The sequence below is a fragment of the Gavialis gangeticus genome, unplaced genomic scaffold (genome assembly GCF_001723915.1).
Source record: "Gavialis gangeticus isolate Ggan-Ray unplaced genomic scaffold, GavGan_comp1, whole genome shotgun sequence".
Classification (NCBI taxonomy): domain Eukaryota; kingdom Metazoa; phylum Chordata; order Crocodylia; family Gavialidae; genus Gavialis; species Gavialis gangeticus.
In genome coordinates, this window is record NW_017729027.1 from 18,270,554 (window position 1) to 18,279,632 (window position 9,079).

Sequence of the window (9,079 nt, forward strand, 5' to 3'; positions counted from 1 at the left end):
GGGGGGGGGGGGGACAGGGGGGGGGGGGGGGGGGCAGGGACTGCCAGTGCACAGGACCTGGTCGACAAGGGCAAGGGTATCAGGAGGTAGGGCAGATTTCACCTCCTGGACCAGACAGAAGGTTGCACGTGTCGTGGGTAGACCCATGCACTGGCCCAGTGCAGCGGGGTCCACTCACTCTTGCCTATCATGGTCCAGGAGGTCTCCAGTACAGGTGACACCATCCAGCATCAACCTCTGTTGCAACCAGGGTGCCTCTACTGTTAGCACTTTCAGCTGGGGTTTCCAGCAGAGGGGCTTGACAAGCAGGTTAGTGCCCTGGCCAAGTGCTGCAGGGGACCTGGAGGTGGAGAGGAGGTTCTGGTAGAACTCTGGCAGCCCTCACAGGTCCTGCAGGGAGAAGCCCCCATATTAGAGCTCCCAGAAGTGGCAGAGAAAGGTGTGCACCAAGTGGTCCCATGGTTACTGACAACGTATAGCAGTTGCTGCAGGCCATGAAGGTGGAATGTCAGGACCTGGCTGAAAAACTCTAGTGCCCAACTCTGGAGCCATGCCAGGACCTCAGGGGGCAGAGGCAGGGTGTGTAAGCAGTGCCAGAGCACGGACAGGACCAGCTAGTTCAGCACCAGCACTCTCCCACACAGGGAGAGACACCTCAGGAGCTCTGCCCATGCCTGGAGCCACTCCACCAGCCTCGCTTCCAGCTGATGCCAGTTCTCCAGTGGCAAGGAGTCTGTGGGGGACAGGTAGACCCCAAGTAGAGTAGCAAGCCCATGCTCCAACAGATCCTGTTGAGTATGGGTGGGAGTGAGCCCACCTGCCACCCATCACCCATTGCCAGGCCAAAGCTCTTAATGCAGTTGACCCGGGCAGAGGAGGCTACTGAGTACAATGCCTGGCAGGCCTCTACCCATGGCAGGTCCCCCGAGTCCTGGACCATGAGGAATATGCATATGCTGACAGAACCAGCTGCACCGCAGGCTCCTGGAGCATCAACCCCACCACCTGCCTTTGCAGGAGAACAAGGAAGGGCTCCAGGATAAGGTGTACACCTGGCCTGACAGTGGGCAGCCTTGATGTACCCCTCTCCTGAACAGGATGGACTCCCTCAGTGTCCAGTTGAGTTTGACCAAACACTCTGCAGAGGTGTATAGCAGCTGGAGAGCCTGCATGAAGCGAGGCCCAAAGCTAAAGGCCCACAGTATACCTGTGAGGTACCAGTGATCCACTTCATCAAACACCTCCTGGTCCAGGAACAGGAGGGTGAAAGACAAGCCCTCCCAGCATGCTAGCTCCAGGAGGTCTTGAACGAGGTACAGCTTGTTGAAGATGGAATGTCCGGGCACTGAGTATTGGTTGGGAAGGATCATGCCCATCAGCATGAACCACAGTCACAGTGAGATGGCATTCACTGCCACCCTGTAGTCCATGCACAGGAGGGACATGGGACTCCAGTTCCTCAGGTCATGGAGATCCCCCTTCTTCGGCAGGAGCATCATCACAGGCCTCCATCATGACAGGGGGAGTTACCCACTTCCCTTGGTTTTGGCCCAGACCATAGCAAAGTCCAGGCCGAGGACATCTCAGAAGGCCTGGTAGAATTTTGTGGTCAGCCTGTCGATGCCCGACCCAGCACCTTGTTGCTAGGCATCAGGCGGAGGGTGGCGGAAAACTCAGCCAGAGTGCAAGGAGCCTCCAGCCATTCCCAGTCTCCCACGCTAGCTTCAGCATCAGTCAGATCCAGGGAGAAGAGCTCTTCATAGAAGCCCTGTGCACACGGACACATCTCAGCTGGATTCATGAGGGGGGTGCCATCAGAAGGCAGGTGATGTACTTCTCGGCCCCCTGTCTCCTCTCCAGGGCAGAGACCATGGCTCCTGTTTCTTCCATCTCCTGAAGGAGCTGGACACACAAGCAAACAAATGCACCGTGGGTGCAGTGGTCATCCAGAGCACGAAGGTTTTCTCACCTCTCCCGACATTCTTCGCAGAGGGACGGGTTGGTTGGGTTAGTGGCCAGGTGCCTCTCTAGCTCTAACACTTCCTGCTCAAGCTCCTTCCGGACCGTCTCCCTCTGCCAGGTGTGCCCTCTAGCGTAGTTGCTGCAACACTAGAGCTGGATGCACACCTTCCCCATGTCTCACCATCTCCGAGCCGAGGGGAAAGCTGCCCGCTGCTCCTGCCAGGCCAGACAGAACTCCCAGAAAACCTCTCTGAAGCCCACATCCTCCAGCAGACTGGCACTGAAATGCCAGTAGGCTGACCTTGGACACCCAGGCCCTAGTGTGGCCTAGGCCCAGACAAGGTGATGATCACTGAAAGGGGTTGGCCAGATGCCAGAGAAGTGGGCCTGGGCAAAGTGCATCAGAGAGATATAAATCCGGTCCAGCTGGGAGTGGCATGCCGGCTCCTCCCCCACCCACACATAGATGAAGGTGGCGGGGGGGTCAGTAGGGTGACAAGCATGCCAGACATCCACCAGGGAGTAGTCCATCATAATCTCCCTGGTCTTACGCTTCTAGGGTGATGTTAAAGTCCCTGCCAAGGACCAGGCACTCACGAGGGTTGAAGGTGCTGATGTAAGTGGCCACCCAATGGAAAAAAAAATCAACCAACTCTGGACACTTCTCAGGAGCATACACGTTCAGAAGGTTCAGGACCAGACCCTGCACTTGGACCCAGAGGTGCAGCAGGCAGCCAGGCACCACCTCAACACTGGAGAACTTCTGTCTGCAGGCCTGGGAAGAACAGGGTGGCCATCCCACAAGAGGTGGCCAAGAGATGACTAAAAAGATCCTGCCTTCCCACTCCAGCCACCAATTAGGCTCATTGGCCAGTGTCATCAGGGTCTCCTGCAAGAATACCATGGAGTACCCTCCCTCCCTCCTGAAGGAGAGCACCTGGCATCTCCAAAGACCCTTCCTGCAGCCATGGATGTTGAGGGCTGTGATCCTAAATGACCTCATTGCTGGGGGAATGGAGTGGATGGTTCAGCAGGGGCCTCAAGCACCTCAATACCTGGTGTGGGGTTCACCGGCTCACAGAACACCCTCCCGTAAGTACAGAGGATGTCTATGAAACTGCAGGCCCACCTATAGATCCAGGCGTTGCAGCTTTTGGGCCCCTTGCCTTCTCCCACCAGTGTTCTCACATTGGCAAGGATGCTGTCAAAATCTTCCCAGAGGTTCAAGGCAAGCTGTACCTTGCTGGCAGACCGCCATGTGTAGTCGCGGTCAAGAAATGCAAGTAGCTCACCCCTGGAGGTCTGCCGGGACTGAGAGGTCCACAGGCTCCATGGAGCCTGCCAGTTCTTGGGCATCTTCCTCCTGGTCCTAGGGCTCAGCAGGCTCCTTAGGCAGTGTCTGAACCCCCCCAGTCCACTAAGACCCCAGACTCCAGTTGGGATTGGGAGAGCTCTGCAGCCCCTTGGGACAGGGGTGGAAGTGCAGATGGGGGTGGGGCTCCTTCACAAGATGGTGGGGTAGAGCTGGAGCACCAAGTGGTCTGTGCAGTGTCCATGGCAAGATCAACCTGTTGATTAGGGGACCCCACCCTGATCCCCTCTGGGGCGGGACCATGAGGCAGGCCGGAAGTGAGTTTTTTCTGGGAGGGGCGGGTGGGAAGAGACCCATCAGGTACCAGGGTGGCTTTGGCGTCTGCCTCAGGGTCCTGGGAAAAGGGACCTCCATCCCCAGGACTCACTGGTGTAAGCCCCAGGGCCCCTGTCTCCACCAGATTGTTGCAGGGGTGCTCTGCTGCTGGACCTTCCCTTGGGTTGGCTGAGGCCTCAGCCTCAGTGCCAGTGGTCTCAGGGGGTAGGCCCTGTCCAGCAGAGTGAGGGGCTTCCTCCATGAGCTCCTGTTTAGGACTGTCCAGCAGCCCCAAAACCTCTTCCACAGGGATAACCTGTTTGATATTTCCAGGGGATGGGGTGTCAGGCACAGCCAGGGAAGCCCCTGGGAGCTGGGCTGTTCCTTCCCTGCATGTGGTGGTCTTGGGAGTGGGGGAGGAGTCCTTCATGTCAGAGAGTTCCAACCAAGCCCAGGCCTTCCTCTTGGCTTTGTGCCCAGAGGACACCTTGCACCCACTCAGCCATGGGGTGGTCCTCAGGTGGACAGGCTCCAGTAGGAGAAAGTGACGGTTGGGGGTGTGTGTGGCAGCTACACCAGGGGGCATGGTTGGGGGCAGGGGAGTCCTGCTCCCTCTCTCTCCTTGGCAGGTGATGTCCTCTCTGGGACCGCACCAAACTCAGTTTGGGGATGGGGTCCCCTGAGCTCACAGGGGACTGTATGATGTGGTTTGGGTACAGGGGAGGTAGGAGGGGTACCAGTGGCAGGGACACCCCTCTCACCAGTGTGACCTGCAGCTGCCCTCCCCCTCCTGGCACATGGGACACTGGTGACAAGTGCCCCAGGGCGTGGCACTGGAAGCATCTCAGGTCCCCCAGTTTATAGAAAACCCTCACCAGGGCCCCCCTGAAAAGGAATCATGAGGCACCCCTCAGCGCCTAGCTGAATTCCTACCATGAGCTGGATATACATTGGTGATGGAAAGAGTGCACATGGTGGAAGCCAGGATCTTGGCCCCCCCCAGCAAGAGGGACACCACCAGAGAGATAACTCTCCCTCGGGTTTGAAGCTGGGGGAGCAGGGCCCAATTAAAGATATAGGGAGGGAGGGAGCTGAGGACCACCCCAGTCCCCAGCTCTTCTAGGGGCTGAAGGGGAACGTACTCGCCCTCCACTATGAGCCCCCTCTCCACTGCCTTTTGTGCAGTGGCCTCCAAGGCAAGGAAAAAGACCCCCTTGCCATGAAAGTGGGAGGCTGCTACAATCTTGGGGGGCCCTCACTACCTGAGCTAGGGCCTGCACCCATGTCTTAAAGTGCAGGTCCTCCCACTTGGGCAGTTGGCACTTCACCCTGTGCCTGCAGGTAAGTGCCAGAAAGGGGGCCCTGCCACCTGAGCTGGAGCCCAACAGTGAAGGGTCCAGGCCTCATAGCTTTGGGTCACTCCACAGCTGCCTGTGAAAATCTGCGATTCCCCTTCTGGGGGCCGCATTGATGGGGCTAGGGCCAAGGACAGGCTGTGTGGTTGTGCTGGCTGGTGTAGTGCACCTGGTCCCCTCAGGTGCTGGTGGTCTATGCTTGGGGGTAGGGCCCTTCCCCTTCCCACCTCCAGCTGTGGAGGGGGCTGAAGAGGAGCCCTTCCCACTGCCCTGGCCCTTACCCCCTGATGATGGGGGAGGGGGCTTGGGAACCCCTCCAGGGGGTGCCTAGCCAGGGGAGATCCCCTGGCCCTGTTGGCTTCCTGCTGGAGTCCTGCCTGCCCCTGCTTCTTTACCCCTGGAGGAGGTTGGCTGGGCTCTGCCTCCGGGGTGGGAGCTGTATAGGCATACATCTCCTTGGGGGCTTGTCTGGCATCTGCCCCAAATAGTGGGGCCTGCAGGAAGCTCTTTGGGGGGGTATCTTCCCCCCTGGAAGAGTCCTGCCCTGTCATTGCTTCACATGACACAGGGGAAAACAATAAAGAAAACCAAAATACATAGTGGGGATGGTGAATCTAATAGGAGGAGGCTGGTTTTATGGAAGAAGTGTGGGGCGGGGGCTGTAGCTCACTGAGCTACAGCCTCACAGGAAAAAAAAAAAAAACTGGGAGTGCTATACTTGGGGTATGTGGGGAAGGGGGAAAGACACACACAGGCTGGGGAGGAGACTTTAGCTGGCTTACTCAGGCACACAACGAAACACCAGGGCAGGGGGAGTGGGCTACAGGACTTACCACACAAGGACAAAAAACACACAGGGAAGGCTGCTGGAGCAGTGGAGGGGCTGCGTTTGTTGAAGATCAGTCCAGAAGCCCCTCAGGCCTCCATCCAGGCACTCAGCAGCAGAGCAATAGGCAGCAAAACAAACAGGATCATTTGCAGTGAAGAAGCTGTGGGTGAGGGCAGGAGGAATCGCTCAGTTAGGGAGTAATCTAGTGCAGATGTGGTGTTGAATGGTGCAAGTTGGTGCAGTAGGGAATCTCCCTCTCTCCTGAGAGGGGCAGCAGCAGAACAGGCAGCAACAGCAGCAGTGGTGGGTTAAGCCACTCAGGGTGTGCTTCAGGCAAAAATGGAGGTGAAGGTGGAGAGTGGCGTATAAAGGCAGTTGGGTAGGCAAGGCACCTTTAGGTACTAGCAGTGATGGTGGAGGAGGGGCCCACAGGCAGTGCAGGCTCCTTCCCCAGGCTGTCCCTCAACTGAGGCTTCACAGTGAGCTGGGCAGCAGGCTGGAGCAGGAGTGCAGAAGCTAGGATGCTTTGCTGGGGTGCAGTGCAGTGTAATGCCCTCCCCCCACCAAGGGAGAGGCAGCAGCATATGGCTTGCAGCAGAGGACCCCCACCCATGGGGGGGCAGCAACAGCAGCAGCCCAAGGCAGGAAGGGGTGAAGCCAACTTACCCCCAAAAGCTCTGAGAATAAGCCAGCATCTAGCACTAGCCAGAGGCAGGAAGGGTCCTGGTCATCTTCTCCCCAGAAGCTCCTGAGAACAAGCTTGCAGCAGCCTGTGACAAGAAGGAGTGTGGCCAACATCCTCCCAGAGGCTCCTCTCCCAGAAGCTGCTGAGGGTAAGTAGCCCTGAGCTACTTGTCAGGGTAGCTTGTTATACGGCTGGGACCAGTACAGGTGCTGGCTCCAGGCTCTAGCTCCCCCTGGCTGCAGATCCATGAGGAGGCAGGCAGGGTTATTTTGCCCCAAGTGGCACAATTTGCTCCAGAGCAAAGTGCATGCCTGGGTACCTGCACTGAGGCAAAAAGTCCCGGCTCAAATTTGTGCCGCTTCTATTTGAGCTGCTGCAAGTGCACGTGCCTACATGTGTGGGCATACCCAATAAGCATAAAACAAGTCTGAGTGTGGAGGTGAATATTTCTTGCCTAAGTCTGTTCTTCTCCTGCTGTTTATTGACTACAAGTAATTATCACACAGGCATTTTTGGAGATGAGTGAAAATAGCCTACTATCAGCTACAGGCAGCAAGTTCCATACTGCAAATCACCAACATATCAGCCTCAAAACTCTGGCCTCTTCCTCTGCAGTTGAAAAGAAAGGTTCAAAACCTGCTTTGGTAATCATATAACTCTTGAGTTTCAAAAATCTCTAGGTTTCTTGCTGCTGCCATAATCATGCAATTTAAAACTTAGAACCAGAACAGCTACTCAGTGCATTGCCAAAGTAGTAGTCCCAAATCAACTAAAAATAAAAATAGATTTGCACTTGTGAAAGGGAATTTTTCCTTCTTTTGGGAGCCAAATAGCAATAACTGTTTTAGCAGCTGGGTTTTCCCTTATGCTAAAGCACTGACAAGCAATGAAACAAATAGCTGGGCCAGGGTCTAAGAGGGATAAATGAGAAGCAAGGCTACCAATCAGACCACAGGACAAATATGGAGCCATTGCATGAAGGCTTTTCTTGGCCAAAACTGAAGAAAGCTTGGAGGTCCACCTAAACCCAGCAACATACAATGGCAGTATAGAACATACACAGGGACAGGGAGGGCCCTTTCCCACTCCCAGCATATACGTTTCCCACCTTCTATAGCCACAGAGGAGGCAGGGTTTGAATTTTAGGCTTTTGTGTATCACTATGACCTCAAGAAACAAAGCTTCTCTTGCACAGTAAAAATAAGGCTCATCCTAATGTGGTTAAAATGACAGGATACAGAAGGTCAGCATTTCCACCTCATGCTCAAGAACATCTATCACAGCATGAACAATGGGTGTCCCCAGTGGCTGGTGGGGGCATGGTGGTGCTGGCAGAGGCAGCAAGTGGGGAGATCCCACAGATGCTGCTGGTGCTGTGGCAGCGCTTTTTCATAGGGGGTGCACTGCCACACTCAGAGGGTGCACATGCACACCCTATGCATTGCTAATGAATCAGGGGACTGATACAGTGACCAGGTTTATCAGTAAAGACTAGACAGAAACAAATGTTCCTTTAGGCCAGGGGTAGACAATTATTTGATCCCAAGGTCCACATAGGGAGTTTTGATGAGCTGTCATGGGCCAGGTCAGCAGCTCATCCCCACTGCAACAACTGACAGAATTCACCAAAGTTCAGGGCTGGAAGGGACCTCATGAGATCATTGATTCCAGCCCCCTGCTCTGGGCAGGAAAGACTGCTGGGGTCAAATAACCCCGGCAAGGTGTGCATCCAGTCTCCTTTTGAAAATCTCCAAGGAAGGTGCCTGCACCACCCTGGCTGGGGGTCTATTCCAGAGTCTGGTCACACAAACCATGAAGAAGTTTTTCCTGTGGCAGCATTTAAAAAATGGACCCACCTGAAAGAATGGAGAGGGCTGCCTGGCAGAGAGACAGAGTTTGTCCCAGCAGGGACACTGTAGGCTCTGAGGGCAAGTGCTTTTGCGGCAGCCCTGTTGGAAGTGGGAGGGGTGGTATAACCCCAGCAAAGTTTTGAAAGAGAGCCATTAGCAAAAGCCCAGGAAGGGCTCTGGGCTGGGATTGGCCGAAAGGCTTGGATAAAAGGGGGGAGCAGTTTTCCTGCGGGAGGCAACAAGAGAGAGAGAGTGGGGCTGAGGGACAGGCTGGAGACCGGAGGCAGAGTCTCAACACAGTGGTTCCTCGGAGAGCCCCTAGGAGTGCCCTGAGGAGCAGCAGAAAAGGTTGCTAGGGAAGAGATACAGTATCCAATTCTCCAGCCGGGGAGCCTGCGAAGGCAGGGTCAGAGAGGGGCTGATTGTGTGGAGACTCCAAGCCGGGAAAGACCTGCCTGCAGCCTGGTGAATGGCTGGGTGAGCACAACAGAGCTGGCAGGGGGGGAGACTGTTTTCCCTGAGGGGTGAGGGGCTCCAGGGGCAGGAAAAGCCCAGGGAGGGGCTGCATTTTCCAGGCTGCAAGGTAGGAGAGTTGCTACAGCCTGCAGCTCAGATACTGCTCCCTGCTGAGCTGGGGAAGGGGGTGAAAGACAGGGGAAGGCTGTCTTTGCAGGGACTTCAGAGGAAGAGCTGCTGCCTGATGCCCGGAGACCCTTGCTGCCCGGAGACCCCAAGAGCACGGAGATGGACACCAGCACCAGGGAGCGTCAA